Source organism: Symphalangus syndactylus, chromosome 14 (genome assembly GCF_028878055.3).
Source record: "Symphalangus syndactylus isolate Jambi chromosome 14, NHGRI_mSymSyn1-v2.1_pri, whole genome shotgun sequence".
Taxonomy (NCBI): domain Eukaryota; kingdom Metazoa; phylum Chordata; class Mammalia; order Primates; family Hylobatidae; genus Symphalangus; species Symphalangus syndactylus.
The window spans coordinates 63,149,818-63,168,614 of NC_072436.2; positions in this window are offsets into that span (position 1 = coordinate 63,149,818).

An 18,797-nucleotide genomic window follows, 5' to 3' on the forward strand; every position below is an offset into this window, starting at 1 on the left:
AAGTTTACGAATTTGTGTTTGGCCACATTCAAAGCAGTCCTGGGCCACATGTGGCTGCAGACCTCAGGTGGGACAAGCTTGAAGAGGTTCAAAATGGATCCCCAAGATGCTGCCATTGCACTCCAGCATGGGCAACAGAGCGAGACCCTGTCTCAAAAAAAAAAAAAAAAAAAAAAAAAAGTGGATCCCCATACCACCGTTTGTTTGTTTGTTTGTTTGTTTGTTTGTTTGTTTTGGAGACAGGGTCTCACTTGATCACCCAGGCCGGTGTGCAGTGGCGTGATCACAGCTCACTGCAGCCTCGACCTCGCAGGCTCAGGTGATCCTCCCTCCTCAGTCTGGGAGAAAATCAGCCACCATGCCTGGCTGATTTTTGTATTATGTTGTAGAGATGGAGTTTCACCATTATTGCCCAGGCTGGTCTCGAACTTCTGAGCTCAAGGAATCTGCCAGCCTTGGCCTCCCAGAGTTCTGGGATTATAGGCATGAGCCACTGCACCTGGTCCCCCATACCACCTTAACTAAGTACTCCAACTCAGGATCACCTACCATCAGATGCCTCCTGATACGAAGCAGTGTAAAGTAGACAGCATCTCGTGACATTTTTTCTTAGGCTCTCCCTCTATTGCCTAGGCTAGAGTGCAGTGGCGTGACTACAGCTCACTGCAACCTCAACCTTCCAGGCTCAAGTGATCCTCCCACCTCAGCCTCCTGAGTAATTGTGACTACAGGCCCAAACCATCATGCCTGGCTAATTTAAAAAAAAAAATTTTTTTTGTAGAGATGAGGTTTCACTATGTTGCCCAGGCTGCTCCTGAACTCCTGGTCTAAAGCAGTCCTCCCACCTCAGCCTCCCAAAGTGCTGGGATTACAGGCATGAGCCACCTCATCTGGCTGACAGCATCTCTTATGTAGAATTCTTGCCAAAAATACTATAACTGAGTTTAGGCATGAGGAAACATCAGATAAATGTAGAAAGTGGAACATTTTATAAGGCAAGTGGCCTTGGTTCATCAAAATTGTCAATGACAGTGGCGGGGGGGTAAGTAGGGAGATTGTTCTAAATGAAAAAAATGTTACATGTGTGGAACTTGTCCAGATTCTGGTTGAAATTTTTATTTTATTTATTTATATTTATATGTTTTTTTCTTTTTTTTTTTTTGAGACAGAGTCTCGCTCTGTCGCCCAGGTTGGAGTGCAGTGGCATGATCTCGGCTCACTGCAAGCTCTGTCGCCCAGGTTCACGCCATTCTCCTGCCTCAGCCTCCGGAGTAGCTGGGACTACAGGCGCCCGCCACCACGCCCAGCTGATTTTTTGTATTTTTAGTAGAGGCGGGGTTTCACCATGCTAGCCAGGATGGTGTCGATCTCCTGACCTCATGATCCACCCACCTCGGCCTCCCAAAGTGCTGGGATTACAGGTGTGAGCCACCGTGCCTGGCTATTTTTTTTTTTCTTTTTTTGAGACGGAGTCTCGCTCTGTCGCCCAGGCTGGAGTGCAGTGGCACAATCTCGGCTCACTGCAAACCTCCGCCTCCCGGGTTCAAGTGATTCTCCTGCCTCAGCCTCCTGAGTTGCCGGGACTACAGGCGCCTGCCATCACACCCAGCTATTTTTTTGTATTTTTAGTAGAGATGAGGTTTCACCATTTTAGCCAGGATGGTCTCAATCTCCTGACCTCGTGATCTGCCCGCCTTGGCCTCCCAAAGTGCTGGGATTACAGGCTATTTTTCTTTTTTTAGAGATGAGGTGTCTCTCTATCACCCAGGCTGGAGTGTAGTGGCATGATCATGGCGCACTGCAGCCTTGAACTCCTGGGCTCAAGTGATCCTCCAGCCCCAACCTCCCAAGTAGCTAGGACTACAGGCACATGCTACCATGGCCAGTTAATTCTGGTTGAAAAATTTAAAAGCACCTATAAAAAGACATTCTGGGCCTGGCGCAGAGGCTCACGCCTGTAATCCTATCATTTTGAGAGGCCGAGGTGGGTGGATCACCTGAGGTCAGGAGTTCAAGACCTGCCTGGCCAACATGGCGAAACCCCATCTCTATTAAAAGTACAAAATTAGAGGCCGGGTGCAGTGGCTCACGCCTTTAATCCCAGCACTTTGGGAGGCCGAGGCGGGCAGATCACGAAGTCAGGAGATCAACACCATCCTGGCTAACACGGTGGAACCCTGTCTCTACTAAAAAATACACACACACAAAAAATAGCCAGGCGTGGTGGCGGGCGCCTGTAGTCCCAGCTACTCAGGAGGCTGAGGCAGGAGAATGGCGTGAACCCGGGAGGTGGAGCTTACAGTGAGCCGGGATCGTGCCACTGCACTCCAGCCTAGGTGACAGAGCGAGACTCTGTATCAAAAAAACAAAAAAAAAAAACAAAAAAAAAAGGAATACCATGGACTTGGTGGCATAAACAACAGACATTAATTTTCTCACATTCTGGATGCTGGAAGTCTGAGATCAGGATGCCAACATACTTGCATTCCGGTGAGGGCTCTCTTCCTGTTTTGCAGAGGGCTACTTTCCCACTGTGTCCTCAAATGCCCTTTCCTCAGTGCATGCTCTCAGAGAGACAAGCTCTCTGGTGTCCCTTCTTACAAGGGCACCATGCCTATCATAAGCAGTATCTTACCCCATGAACTCATCCAACTCTAATTACCCCCATAGGCCCCAACTCCAAATACCATCACATCACAAACATTCAGTCCATAGTAGGTGTGACATCTGTACCTTACTCTCAACTAGTTCAAAGTATGTATATATGGGGCTGGGGATGGTGGCTCAAGCCTGTAATCCCAGCACTTTGGGAGGCTGAGGCAGGTGGATAACCTGAGGTCAGGAGTTCGAGACCAGCCTGGCCAACATGGAGAAACCCCGTCTCTACTAAAAATACAAAAATTAGCCAGGCATCGTGGTTCATGTCTGTAATCCCAGCTACTCCAGAGGCTGAGACAGGAGAATCGCTTGAAACTGGGAGGCAGGGGTTGCAGTGGGCCGAGATCGCGCCACTGCACTCCAGCCTGGGCAACAGAGAGAGGCTCTGTCTCAAAAAAAAAAAAAAAAACCAAAGTAGGGCTGGCATGGTAGCTCACATCTGTAATCCCAGCACTTTGGGAGGCTGAGGTGAGTGGATCACTTGAGGTCAGGAGTTCGAGACCAGCCTGGCCAACATGGTGAGACCCCCCCCCCCTACTAAAAATATGAAAATTAGCCGGGTGTGATGGCAGGCACCTGCAATCCCAGCTACTCGGGAGGCTGAGGCACAAGAATTTCTTGAACCTGGGAGGCAGAGGTTGCAGTGAGCCGAGATTGTGCCACTGCACTCCAGCCTGGGAGACAGAGCAAGACTCTGTATCAAAAACAAAACAAAACAAAAAATAAACAAAAAAACAAAGAATGTATATATTTAGAGAAAGCAGGGTAAAGTAAATGTGCCTATATGTTAACAGTTGTTGAAACTGGGGGGAGGGTATGCGGGTGTTTATTAAATCATTCTTCCAACTTTTCTGTATGTTATTAACAAAAAGTTGGAGGGAGGAAACACGTCCTTGAAAATCATACCACCTGTGTTCACATTCCAGGTTCCTAACTGTGTGAGATTGGCTAAATTTCTTTCTTTCTTTTTTTTTTTTAATGAGAAAGAGTCTCGCTCTCTCGCCCAGGCTGGAATGCAGTGGTGCAATCTCGGCTCACTGCAAGCTCCACCTCCTGGGTTCACGCCATTCTCCTGCCTCAGCCTCCCGAGTAGCTGGGACTACAGGTGCCTGCCACCATGCCCAGCTAATTTTTTGTATTATTATTATTTTTTTAAGTAGGAACAGGGTTTCACTGTGTTAGCCAGGATGGTCTTGATCTCTTGACCTCGTGATCCACCCACCTCGGCCTCCCAAAGTGCTGGGATTACAGGCGTGAGCCACCATGCCTGGCCTAGCTTGGCTAAATGTCTTAACCTCTCTGAGCCTGTTTCTACATCCTAAAAGTGGGAATAATATGGTTGCTATAAAAATGAAGTAAGAGGCCAGGTGCGGTGGCTCACTCCTGTAATCCCAGCACTTTGGGAGGCCGAGATGGGTGGATCACCTGAGGTCAGGAGTTCGAGACCAACCTGACCAACATGGCAAAACCCCGTCTCTACTAAAAGTACAAAAATTAGCCGGGTGTGGTGGCAGGCGCCTGTGATCCCAGCCACTCAGGAGGCTGAGGTAGGAGAAGCTTGAACCCGGGAGGCAGGGGTTGCAGTGAGCCGAGATTGTGCCACTGCACTCTAGCCTGGGTCACAAGAGCGAGACTCTGTCTCAGAAAAGAAAAAAAAAGAAGAAGAAGAAGACAATGGCTGTAGAACACCTGGCATGCAGTTTGCTTGCTCATAAGTTGTCGTTGAACGCCAGAACCATTGGAAATTGTTTCTTCTCTCTGGATGTCACGGAATTTCTCAGATTTAACCCCTATTTATCAAGTATCTACTATGCACCAGGCTCTGGGCTAGACAGGAGCTTTTGCAAACTTTGAACTTGCCACTCTCATCTACATTTTACAAAGTGAAGTCTTGGGCTATGCAAAGTGCCTGGCCCAGTGCTCAAGCCATTCAATGGCAGGACTGAGATGTTAATCCAGGGCTTTCAATTCCAAGTCCTGTGACTCCAAAGTAACATGGTAGGCTGTAGGTGGAAATAAATGTATGATGTTTCTGTAAGGTTTAAAGAAGATGATAGTGGTGAGAACAACTTGGGAACTGGGGTGGCCCGTGAAGATGTGGAGGCCTGAAGAACCCTGACCCAGGTCAGGGGCCTGTAAGTCCTCTCTCTGCCTCCACCTTCTACATCAGTGGCTCTCGGAGCCTCCTTCACCACCACCTTTGTGCCCACAAAGGCAGGTTCACTTCCAGTTTTTAGTTGGGGAAACAGAAGAGTTTTGGAAAATGACTCACCTTCTGAGAATCCTGGCATCTTTGCTGTTGTATCTGCTTCCATGAAATCCCTGTGGGCCTCAGTTCTTCTCAGGTAACGTTAGAATCATGCCTACTTCAAGGGTCAAGGGAGATGACGGCACATCAGACTTGCTCTAGGCAACCGGCTCTCCTGCTTGGAAGGTCTGGGCCTTCCAAACCCTAACCCGGAAGGCCAACTACAAGCCTTTGTGTGCATGCTGTGCAATGAGCCCTTGAGATGGAGTTTAAACGCTTCTGGAGAGGCTGCTACTGGAACTGTAGAAACATTTGGCTTGTGCATCAAAAGACACTATCAGCCTGGCACGGTGGCTCATGCCTGTGATCCCAGCACTTTGGGAGGCTGAGGTGGACGGATCACCTGAAGTCAGGAGTTTGAGACCAGCCTGGCCAACATGATGAAACCCCGTCTCTATTAAAAATACAAAAAAAAATAGCTGGTCGTGGTGGTGCATGCCTGTAGTCTCAGCTACTTGGGAGGCTGAGGCAGGAGAATCACTTGAACCCAAGAGGTGGAGGTTGCAGTGATTGCACCACTGCACTCCAGCCTGGGCAACAGAATGAGACTGTCTCAAAAAAAAAAAAAAAAAAAAAGACACTATCAACACAGTGAAAAGGCAACCCACAGAATGGGAGAAAATATTTGCAAATCACGTATCTGAAAACAACCCAGTTAAAAAGTGGGCAAATGGCTTGAATTGAAATTTCTCTAAGGAAGATATACCTGGGGAGTGAGTGTTTAATGGGTACAGAGTTTCAGTCTGGGAAGATGAAAAAGTTCTGGAGACAAAGGGTGGTGATGGTTGTGCAACAATGCGAATGTACTTAATGCCACTGAACTATATCCTTAAAAATGGATAAAATGGCCCAGGCACAGTGACTGATGCCTATAATCCCAGCACTTTGGGAGGCTGAGGCGGGCGGATCACCTGAGGTCAGGAGTTCGAGACCAGCCTGACCAACATGGAGAAACCCTGTCTCTATTAAAAATACAAAATTAACTGGACGTGGTGGCACATGCCTGTAATCCCAGCTACTCAGGAGGCTGAGGCAGGAGAATCCCTTGAACACGGGAAGCAGAGATTATGGTGAGCTGAGATTGCGCCATTGCACTCCAGCCTGGGCAAAATTTCGTCTCAAAAAAAAAAAAGGTTAAAATGGTAAATTTCATGTATATTTATGTCTATTTTACCACAACAAAAGTAAATAAATAAGTAAAGCATTTCAGAAGAAATTCTGGCAAAGTAACTAGGGGCAAATCTGGACTTCACTTATAATCACAGTTATCTAACTGGGACAGTATTCCTTGTTCAAATTTGTTCATTTATTTAACAGTACTGACTCCATGTTAGAGAAAATCTTGTTTGCTTGAATATAATTATGCTTTGCCTGAGTTTGTAGATTTTTCATTAAAAACAGCCTCAGGAAAATAGGACCTTCAATAGAGATAAAAGAAAATACACTGACCAACAACTCTAGGAACAGGCTGACCAGCCTGATAAGAACAGCTTGATGGTGCCTGCAGATGGCCACAAGACACTGACCAAGGAATTAACAATTAACTGCCAGCCTGAGACTGCGCGTTTCACAAGAATGCTTTGATCATCATTTGTACTCCCCTAACTTCCCTTAAAACTCTTCATCCAGAGATAGAACTTGGAGAGGTAGTCTTCAAACAAGTTCACTGCCTCCCTCCCCAAGGTTTCACCAAAGCTTGTCTCTTGACTTTTGTTTCTTTTTCTTTTTTTCTTCTGTTCTTTTTTTCTTTTCTTTTTTTTTTTTTTTTTTTTTTTTTTTGAGACAGCGTCTCATGTAGTCCCCCCAGGCTGGAGTGCAGTGGTGCGATCTTGGCTCACTGCAACATCCACCTCTCCAGCTCAAGGGATCCTTCCACCTCAGCCTCCTGAGTAGCTGGGACCCAACACTGGTGCACAGTAGTGTGCACCAATCTGCTCGAATCAAATTGGCTAATGGACCTGTTTGGTTGCTCAGCTGGTGTCAGGTGAGCACAACTCATGTGCCCTCTGGCTAGAGAAATGAGTGGGACACCAGCCCTGCCCTCAGGAAGCTCAGAGCTTGGCTGGAGAGCTAGATAAGTGAACAAAAAGACAGGAAGTCAGCAAAAGATAGAATGGGTATGTGAGAATCATCACATTATTATTATTATTACTTATTTGGAGCTTGGGTCTTGCTATGTTGGCCAGGCTAGCCTCAAACTCCTGGGCTCAAGGGATCCTCCTAATTCAGCCTCCAGAGTAGCTGGAACTACAAGCACAAGCACAAGCCACTGCGCCAGGCTTTTTTTTTTTTTTTTTGAGACAGAATTTCGCTCTGTTGCCCAGACTGGAGTGCAGTGGTGCAATTTCTGCTCACTGCAACCTCCACCTCCTGGGTTCAAGCGATTCTCCTGCCTCAGTCTCCAAGTAGCTAGGATTACAGGCACGCGCCACCATGCCTGGCTAAGTTTGGTATTTTTAGTAGAGAGGGGTTTCACCATGTTGGCTAGGCTGTCTTGAACTCCTGATCTCAAGCAGTCTAGCTGCCTCGGCCTCCCAAAGTGCTGGAATTATAGGTGTGAGCCACTGTGCCATCGACACCCCTGTTCCCTCAAGCCTGGGCATTCACCAAAGGTACAGGCTACCATGTTGGGACAGGCTGTGGGGGAGCATGTTGCACCTGTGATGAAAATGTTCATTTTTGCCGGGCGCAGTGGCTCATGCTGTAATCCCAGCACTTTGGGAGGCCGAGGCGGGTGGATCACTTGAGGTCAGGAGTTGGAGACTAGCCTGACCAACATGGTGAAACCCCATCTCTACTAAAAATACAAAATTAGCCAGGCATGGTTGTGCACGCCTGTGACCCCAGCTACTTGAGAGGCTGAGACAGGAGAATTGCTTGAACCCAGGAGGTGGCGGTTGCAGTGAGCCGAGACTGCGCCATTGCACTCCAGCCTGGGCAACAAGAGCAAAACTCCGTCTCAAAAAAAAAAAAAGAAAGAAAGAAAAAGAAAAGAAAAAGAAGAAAGAAAATGTTTATTTTTACCAGGCATGGGGCATTTTCTGAAGGTTGACTCTGACCCAGGAAAAAGAGCTTTTTGGAGACAGGGTCTCGCTCTGTCAAACAGACTGGAGTGCAGTGGCACGATCTGCAGCCTCGACTTCTTGGGCTCAAGTAATACTCCCACCTCAGCCACCTGAGTAGGTGGGAATACAGGTATGCACCACCACACTTGGCTAATTTTTGTATTTTTAGTAGAGACTGGATTTTGTTTGGTTGGTTTGTTTTGTTTGTTTGTTTTTTGAGACGGAGTCTCACTCTGTCGCCCAGGCTGGAGCGCAGTGGCGTGATCTCGGCTCACTGCAACCTTTACCTCTCGGGTTCAAGCGATTCTCCTGCTTCAGCCTCCCAAGTAGCTGGGACTACAGGCACGTGCCACCAAGCCCGAATAATTGTTTTTTATTTTTTTATTTTTAGTAGAGATGGGGTTTCACCATGTTAGCCAGGATGGTCTCGATCTCCTGACCTCGTGATCCACCCGCCTCGGCCTCCCAAAGTGCTAGGATTACAGGTGTGAGCCACCGCACCCAGCTGTTTGTTTTAAATAGAGACAGGGTCTCACTACATTGCCCATGCTGGTCTCAAACTCCTGGGCTCAAGTGATCCTTCTGCCTCGGCCTCCCAAAGTGCTAGGATTTGTATATTTTTTTCTTTTTTCTTTTTTTAGACAGAGTCTTGCTCTGTCGCCCAAGGCTGGAGTGCAGTGGCGCAATCTCAGGTCACTGCAACCTCCGCCTCCTGGGTTCAAGCGATTCTCCTGCCTCAGCCTCCCGAGTAGCTGGGATTACAGGAGTGTGCCACCATGCCTGGCTATTGCGTATTTCTAGTAGAGATGGAGTTTTATCAAGTTGGCCAGGCTGGTCTTGAACTCCTGACCTCAAGAGATCCACCTGCCTTGGCCTCTCAAAGTGCTGGGATTACAGCCTTGAGCCACGGCACCCGGTCCTAAAGTGCTAGGATTATAGGCACGAGCTACTGCACATGGCCGAGACCGGGTTTTGCCATGTTGCCCAGGATGGAAAAAGGAGCATTTTAATTCTAATTGGTACACACTTTACTGAAGCTGCAGTAACCTCAGACGTCTGGAGTTGGGGCAGTGTGTAGGGCTGTTTGTCCTTTTGAACCTAGCCGTGTCTTCTGTGATGAGTTAACATCTGAGGGTTTTAGAGAAAACTTTTGGGCTGAAATCCAGAAAACAAAGCCAGTAGACCTCCTAAATGCTGTCTTCATTCTTACAGGACGCTTCAGGCCCCCGCCCTTATGGAACAGGGTTAGGCAGAGACAATTGCACAGGGGCCCTCTCCACGTGCATTGGAGGGATGATTGGCCTCAGGTGGCAGCAGGGAATGGCTCTGTGGTACACCCAGGGTGACCAGGCCCCAGAGTTCCTAGTCTTTTTTTTTTTTTTTTGAGGCAGAATCTTGGTCTGTCCCCCAGGCTGGAGTGCAGTGATCTCAGCTCACTGCAAGCTCCGCCTCCTGGGTTCACACCATTCTCCTGCCTCAGCCTCCCGAGTAGCCGGGACTACAGGCGCCCGCCACCACGCCTGGCTAATTTTTTGTATTTTTAGTAGAGACGGAGTTTCACTGTGTTAGCCAGGATGGTCTCGATCTCCTGACATCATGATCCGCCCACCTCGGCCTCCCAAAGTGTTGGGATTACAGGCATGAGCCACCGCGCCCTGCCAGGAGTTCCTAGTCTTGGGAAATGGCAAATATTCTTGGCCTCCAAGAGTGGTGGAAGTTGCCATTTAGATGGGAAAGGAAAGGGGTCTGGGCAAGGGGCCCTTGTGTGGTAACCGGAGAGACTAAAGACGAGAAGGATCTCTCCAGAGCTTCAGCACCTACAGCCCGAGACACTGACACGAGGCCCTTTTGTGACCAGGTGAAGGGAGAGTCCCAATAAGAAACACTCAGGTGTCATTTTCTGCAACCTTGGCATGATGCAGGCTGTTCATCTGATTTGAGATAAGGAAAATAAAGTTAATGGAGTAAGATTCCTCCCCACTAAAGAGATGAGCAGCATGGGGTCCAGGAACATGCATGGTGGACCCTAATGCAGAGTGGATGGTGCAGGCAGAAACATCAGGAAAAATATTCTGGGGAAGATGGTTCCCTCAGAGAGTAAGGCAGGCCAAGGTCAAAAAGTGGGAATGAGCAGGGCTGGGGGGATTTCCCGTGGGCTCTGCCTGGGGGCTCTGCAGGTCTGGCAGCATCTCCAGCAAGCCAGATGGCTGCTGGACAGGTCACAGAGGACTGGTCACACCTGAGGTTCTCCTGAGGGGTCTGGATTTGATCTTGTGGGCAATAGGAACACTTTTAAGGTAAAGAGAGGTCTGACCAAATTTGAATGTGAAAGCTTCTCCCTTCCCAACTTTCTATTTTTATTTATTATTTTGTTGTTGTTGTTGAGACAGGGTCTCACTCTGTCACCTAGGCTGGAGTGCAGTGGTGTGATCTCAGCTCACTGCAATCTCCACCTCCTGGGCTCAAGAGGTCCTCCCACCTCAGCCTCCCTGGTAGCTGTGACTACAGGCATGCACCACCATGCCTGGCTAATTTTTATATTTTTTGTGAGAGATGGGGTTTTGCCATGTTGCCCAGGCTGGTCTCCAACTTCTGGGCTCAAGTGATCCTCCCACTTTGGCCTCTCAAAGTGCTGGTATTATAGATGTGAGCCACCAAGTCCAGCCCCAACTTTCTAGAATTCTGATTCCATCCATCCTTTGAGCCCACCAAGATCTCCAATCCATTGGTGCTACCACCTTTATCCCCCTGAAGTCCTTTCTTCCTCTGTATCCAGCTTGAATTCCATGGTCTTCACTTACTTCACTCCCTTGCACACACAACAACTCCCTGACTCTTTGCTCACCTGTACTTGCAAAACCACAGGCCTCTTCCTACTCTGCACCTGCACCTGGGCTGGGAACATCCCCATGCTTGCTTGGGGCATGCTTGACTTCCGCATCCATCCACTGTCCCTCTCCTGGACAACCATCTCGCACCTTCTTTCTCCTCAAAGGCCTAACACCTCTCCCCCTATCCTCATCCTCAGGAGGGTTGTCTACCTTGCTGTCAAGCTCACTAAGAACCATTGAAGAAATGAGACAAGAACTTCCACAAACTTCCAACTTGGCAGCATTGGCATGGCTGCTTGTTCCCAGAAACAAACTTTCAGTGCTTCTACCTGAGCCACCCCTGTCCTACAGCTTGAACTTTGCATTCTGCTGTGTCATTTTCAACAGCATACAAATATGATGTCACACCTCCCTTGGGAAAAGTAAGCAAAACTCCTTCTCTTGCTGGTCTGAATTTTCTAGTTTTGTACAATGCATCCCTACTATTTCTGAATTAATGGATGGTTTTTAAAAATATTTTCAATTCAACTTTTTTAAGCATAATTTACTTGCAATAAAACACACCATTCTCCAGTGCATAATTCAATGAGTTCTGACAAATGCATAGGGCCATGCAGCCTCCACCACATTTGACACACAGAGCATCTCTATCACTCCAGAAACCACCACCCCCTCACTCAGTCCTCACCCCAACTCAGCCCCAGGCTGCCAGCCATCTGCTTTCTATCACTACCAGTTAGACTCATCCTTTCTACAACTTCTTCTGAACGGAATCATGCAGCATATCGTCTTCTATGTCTAGATTCCTCTGCTCAGCATAATGTTTCCAGATTCATCCGTGTTGTATCGCTATAGTACATTTCTTTTTATAAGAAATGCTGAGAGGTGTTTCATTATATAGCTGTACTATAATTTATAATAAATGGTTACCTAGAAATTCATTAAAATTTGGCAATGATTCCTTGGATATGACACCAAAAGCACAGGCAACAAAATGAAAAAGAAAATAGATAAATGGGATTATATCAAAAAGAAAAACTTTTGCCAGGCGCGGTGGCTCACACCTGTAATCCCAACGCTTTGGGAGGCTAAGGCAGGCAGATCAAGAGATCGAGACCGTCCTGGCTAACACGGTGAAACCCCGTCTCTACTAAAAATACAAAAAAAAAAAAAAATTAGCCAGGAGTGGTAGCGGGCGCCTGTAGTCCCAGCTACTGGGAGGCTGAAGCAGGAGAATGGTGTGAACCCAGGAGGCAGAGCTTGTAGTGAGCCGAGATAGCACCACTGCACTCCAGCCTGGGCGACAGAGCGAGACTCCGTCTCAAAAAAAAAGAAAAACTTTTGTGCATCATTAAGACACTATCAAGAGAGTGAAGAGGCCAGGCATGGTGGCTCGTGCCTGTAATCCCAGCACTTTGGGAGGCTGAGGTGGGCAAATTGCAAGATCAGGAGTTAGAGACCAGCCTGGCCAACATGGTGAAACCCCATCTCTACTGAAAATACAAAAAATTAGCTGGGCATAGTGGCAGGCATCTGTAATCCCAGCTACTCGGGAGGGTGAGGCAAAAGAATCACTTGAACTCGAGAGGCAGAAGTTGCAGTAAGCCAAGATCGTGCCACTGCACTCCAGCCTGGGCGACAGAGTGAGACTCCGTCTCAAAAAAAAAAAAAAAAAAAAAAAAAAGAGAGAGTGAAGAGACCCCACAGAATAATAGGAGAAAATATTTGCAAAGCATGTATCTAAGGAATTAATATCTAGAAAATATAGAGAACACCTACAATTCAGCAACAATGAAACAATTTACCTGATTTAAAAATGAGCAGGGGGCTGGGTGCAGTGGCTCACACCTGTTATCCCAGCACTTTGGGAGGCTGAGGCAGGCAGATCACTTGAGGTCAGGAGTTGAAGACCAGCCTGGCCAACATGGTGAAACCCCATCTCTACTAAAAATACAAAAATTAGCTTGGTGTTGTGGTGGGCACCTGTAATCCCAGCTACTCGGGAGGCTGAGGCAGGAGAATCGCTTGAACCCAGGAGGTGGAGGTTGCAGTGAGCTAAGCTCACACCACTGTACTCCAGCCTGGGTGACAGAGGAAGACTCTGTCTCAAAAAAAAAAAAAAAAAAAAAGCAGAGATCCTGGGCAACGTAGTGAGACCCTGTCTCTACAAAAAAAAAAAAAAAAAAAAAAAAAAAAATAAGACAAAGGACTTGAATAGGCATTTCTCCAAAGAAGATATACAAATGTTGAATAAACACTTGAGATGATTTCTCAGCATCACTAATCATTAGGTAAATGCAAATCAACATAGTGAGAGCCTGTCTCTACAAATATTTTGAAAAAAAATTAGCTGGGTGTGGTGGTGTGCATCTGTAGTCACAGCTACTTGGGAGGCTGAGGCAGGAGAATTGCTTGAGCCCAGGAGGTCAAGGCTGCAGTAAGTCGTGATTATGGAGTGCAGAAATGCCACTGCATGGCCGGGCACAGTGGCCCATGCCTGTTATCCTAGCACTTTGGGAGGCTGAGGTGGGCAGATCACCTGTAGTCAGGAGTTCAAGACCAGCCTGGCCAACATGGTGAAACCCCATCTCTACTAAAAATACAAAAATTAGCCCAGCATGGTGGCAGGTGCCTCTAATCCCAGCTACTCAGGAGGCTGAGGCAGGAGAATCGCTTGAACCTGGGAGGCGGAGGTTGCAGTGAGCCAAGATCGTGCCATTCCACTCTAGCCTGGGCATCCAGAGGAAAACTCTGTCTCAAAAAAAAAAAAAAAAAAAGAAAAGAAAAGAAAAGAAAAAAGAGGCCGGGCGCGGTGGCTCATGCTTGTAATCCCAGCACTTTGGGAGGCCGAGGCGGGCGGATCATGAGATCAGGAGATCGAGACCACGGTGAAACCCCGTCTCTACTAAAAATACAAAAAATTATCAGGGTGTGGTGGCAGGCGCCTGTAGTCCCAGCTACTCGGAGACGCTGAGGCAGGAGAATGGCGTGAACCCGGGAGGCGGAGCTTGCAGCGAGCCGAGATCACGCCACTGCACTCCAGCCTGGGTGAGAGAGCGAGACTCCGTCTCCAAAAAAAAAAAAAAAAAAAAGAGAAAAAAGAAAAGCCACTGCACTCCAGTCTAGGTGACAGAATGAGACCCTGTCTCAGAACAACAACAAAAATCACAGTGACGTATCACTTCACACCCATTAGGATGGCCATTATAAACATTTTAAGGCCGGGCACGGTGGCTCACGCCTGTAATCCCAGCACTTTGGGAGGCTGAGGCGGGGGGATCACGAGGTCAAGAGATTGAGACCATCCTGACCAACATGGTGAAACCGCATCTCTACTAAAAATTCAAAAATTAGCTGGGCGTGGTGGCATGCACCTGTAGTCCCAGCTACTTGGGAGGCTGAGGCAGGAGAATCGCTTGAACCCAGGAGGTGGAGGTTGCAGTGAGCCGAGATCACGCCACTGCACTCCAGCCTGGGCAACAGAGTGAGACTCTGTCTCAAGAAAAAAAAAAAAAAATTTAAAAAGGAAAATAGGTGTTGGAGAGGATGTGGAGAAAATGGAATCCTTGTGTACTGCTGGAGAGAGTGTAAAATGGTGCAGCCACTATGAGAAACAGTTTGGTGTTCCTCAAGAAGTTAAGCATAGAATTATATGATCTAGCAATTCTACTCCTCAGTTACAAACTCAAAATACTTGAAAGCAGGTACTCAAACAGATACTTGTATACCAGTGTTCACAACAGCACAACGCATAATAGTCAAAAGGTAGAAACAGCCCAAATGGTCATCAACAGATGAATGGATAAAATGTGTTATATACATACAATGGAGTATCAGCCATAGCACAGGAGGAAATTCTGACACATTCTACAAGTGAAAAAAACCAGTCACACAAAGATAAATACTGTTATGATTTCATTTCTATGCGGTATCTAGACAAATTCATGGGGACAGAAAATAGAATGGTGGTTATCAGGACTAGGGGGAGGAATGGGGATTTAGATAGTGTTTACGGAGTCCAGAATTTCTTTAGGATGATGGAAAACTTCTGGAAACAGTGGTGATAGGAACACAATGTGAATGTACTTAATACCACTGAACTGTACACTTACGAGTGGTTAAAGTGGTAAATTTTATGTAATATACATTTTACTACAATAAACAAAGCCTCATTACATATAATTTGCAGAAAACCCCTCCCCCTGCAGAAATAACCAAACCAAAAACACATTTCTAGCCCACTTCCCCTGATAGCTACTTCCTATTTATTTTCTTTCTTTATGCAGCACAACTCTGCAAGCTACTCACATCAAGCTAAAATAAGCGAGAGAGAGACTGACACTCCAAAACAGAGTTTATTTGAGAATAGCAAGGGGTTGCAATCTGGGGTATATGGTTGGGGAAAGGGGAATGAATCTTTTAGAGGTAAAAAGGAGAAGTCCATGTAAGCTGTTTTAAGACAGAGAACATTGTTCACCGGGGCTTCTGACAGGGTCCAGTTCCCAGCTCCCTTGCAATGTGGTGACTGTGTGAATGGCCAGAAACCACACTTAGTCCACCAACACCACAAGCCTGAAAGCCTTTCTCTCATTTCAGGGCGGGAGGCTCACTTAGTTATGCTCAAAGCTTCCTGTGCATTGGAGTCACCCGGGGAGCTTTAAAAACATCGACAGGTTGTGAGGACTGGTCTGCATGCTGCCTGACATTAAATCAGCTCCCATGTGCTTCCCAAGTGCAGCCAGGTTTCAGAAGCACTGCTCCAGGTCAAGCCAGTGAGAAGGCATGGAGATGGAGGGGCTGTGGAGCGATTATGGAGAGAAACCATGACTAATGCATTGAAAAATGAAGCGAGCTGAAAAATCAGAAGGAAAAAAATGGCAAAAATAAACTTGAATCCAGCATATGTTTCTCTATAGATGAAAAGCCTTACATTTTCCCTGCTATGTACAAATAGGGAGTTTCAATCTTTCGATGTTTTGGAAGAAAAATCTGGAGGAAAAAGCTGTTCAACTGCAATCCAACTTTGAGGCTTTTTTTTTTTTTTTGAGACAGAGTCTCGCTCTGTTGCCCAGGCTGGAGTGCAGTGGCGCAATTTCGGCTCACTGCAAGCTCCGCTTCCCGGGTTCACGCCATTCTCCTGCCTCAGCCTCTCCGAGTAGCTGGGACTACAGGCGCCCACCACCACGTCCAGCTAATTTTTTTGTATTTCTAGTAGAGACGGGGTTTCACCGTGGTCTCCATCTCCTGACCTCGTGATCCGCCCGCCTCGGCCTCCCAAAGTGCTGGGATTACAAGTGTGAGCCACTGCGCCCGGCCTGTTTTTTTTTTTTTTTTTAAATATATCAAAGCCTACTGCCTATTTCATTACTGAGCAATTTTAATGCTTCCCTTCCCAGGTGCAGTTCAGATGAGTGGAGACAGCATTTTTTTTGTTGTTTGTTTGTTTTTTGAGATGGAGTCTTCGCACTATCGCCCAGGCTGGAGTGCAGTGGTGCGATCTTGGCTCACTGCAAGCTCCACCTTCAGGTTCACGCCATTCTCCTGCCTCAGTCTTCTGAGTAGCTGGGACTACAGGTGCCCGCCACCACGCCTGGGTGATTTTTTGTATTTTTAGTAGAGACGGGGTTTCACTGTGTTAGCCAGGATGGTCTCGATCTCCTGACCTTGTGATCCGCCTGCCTTGGCCTCCCAAAGTGCTGGAATTACAGGTGTGAGCCACCTCGCCCGGCCGACAGCATTCTTATAGTTTTCCTTTTATCCTGTTTTGTAATTGGTTTCACACTTAAAATCTACACAATTTCTACTATTTCTACAGTTCCTATAGATGGCCTAAAAACAAAGCTAACTAAAGGTTATAAATTGGGGAGCTAAGAATCGAGATATGAAAGAGAGTTGCTGTAGCTGTTGTAGACATGTTTTATTCCTGCATCACCCTCAATACCTACAATGGTGCGTTTGCATGCGGCAAGGCTCAGTGGATACTTTTTATTTATTTATATTTTTTTGAGATGGAATCTCATTCTGCCACCCAGGCTGGAGTGCAGTGGCGCGACCTTGGCTCACTGCAACCTCTGCGTCCCCGGTTCAAGCGATTCTCCTGCCTCAGCTTCCTGGTAGCTGGGATTACAGGCACCCACCACCATGCCCGGCTAGTTTTTGTATTTTTAGTAGAAATGGGGTTTCACCATGTTGGCTAGGCTGGTCTCGAACTCCTGACCTCAAGAGATCCTCCCGCCTCAGCCTCCCAAAATGCTGGGATTACTGGCATGAGCCACCGCACCCTGGCCCAGTAGATACTTTTTATATTATTATTAAGCAAGAATAACACTTTACATGTTATTCAATTTACAATTATTCTTATTCAATTTACAATGTGCTTTCAGGAGCATCTTCTAGAATCCTCAACAATTCTTTAGTTCAGATAGAGGCTTTCCACTTTCTGGGTGAGGGAAGTTGGGCTCAGGGAGGTTAGCTGATGTACCTTGAGGGCAGATTAGGACCTAAGGTTGATAGGTGGAACCCAGGCCTCCCATGACTTTTCCATTCAACAAAACAGTCAATAAATGGTGTCTTGGCTGGGTGTGGTGGCTCATACCTGTAATCCCAGCACTTTGGGAAGCTGACGTGGGTGGATAGCTTGAGCCCAGGAGGTCAAGACCAGCCTGGGCAACATAGGGAGACTCCATCTTTACAGAAATAAAAAAAATTAGCTGGGCATGTTCACGTGCCTGTGGTGCCAGCTACTTGGGAGGCTGATGCAAGAGGATCGCCTGAGCCTGGGAGGCTGCAGTGAGGTGTCATAGCACCACTGCACTCCAGCCTGGTGATAGAGACCTTGCCTCAAAAGATAAAAATAAATGGTGTCTTAAATCCTGAGTCCAGCACTGTGAACAGTCTATTCCTTTATTGACACCACATCTCATGGGAGAAAAAAGCTTATTATTGCTTAGTCAATATGAGATCAGAAAATACACACAACAGGGGAGCTTTGCCCTGCCACTGATGTAAATTCCCTTAGCATTTCAACTTGCTTAAAATTTAGACCTCAATACTTTATATGTTTCCTCAAAATCTCAATGATGTTTCCAGCCATGTTCCTTCAAGCCTCCTAGGGAGGTGGGACCTGAAACGTAACAGAATGGTTTGTCAGAATAAACTGTAATGGCTGATTTAGGGATCCTGCTATTTGGGGGCCCAAGTGCCTGTGCTTTGAGACTTAGGCATCTTCTCTGAGGACCATAGTCACAGTGTCGAGAGCAGCCCAACCGCATTGCCTGTCCCCATACCAGACCACAAAGCAGGCTTTGGACAGATACCTCTGCCTGCATATTTTCTCTGTGTTAAATAGAAATATAAACCCTTCACATATGGAAAAAAAAATGCTTCCACATTTCTGAAGAAATACAGAAATTAACAAAATGGAGCTCGAATAGAAGTGCTGAGCAGCTGAAAACATTCAGAATGAAAAAGGAGCAACCAGACCACTGCAACTGTTGCCCAGGGAGGGGCCCTCGGCCTGCCCCAGCACACAGAGGCCTCCGGCTGGCCCTGGAGAGCTCCACAGCCACAGGCCCAGAGAGGACTGGTTTCCTCTAATGGAGCTGCTTTGGTTTACAAATAGGACAAACTCACTGCTTAAATACCTTCATTATTTTTTAAAAATTATTTGGACATTGATAGCTCTGCAAAATACTTCTCCCATCCCAAACCCTCAAACTCCTTCCACATGTCCTCCATAAAGAAACAAAATATTTATACTTTGTGCCCATTCAAGTCTAATTTTTAAAAACATTTAAGATTCAAAATCAAATATTATTTTTCTTTCCCACAACTTGTTAGTAATTTTAAACCACAATACAACACAGTTAATGGCATTTCTTTTTAAAAATTAGCTTATCAGAGCCGGGCGCGGTGGCTCACGCCTGTAATCCCAGC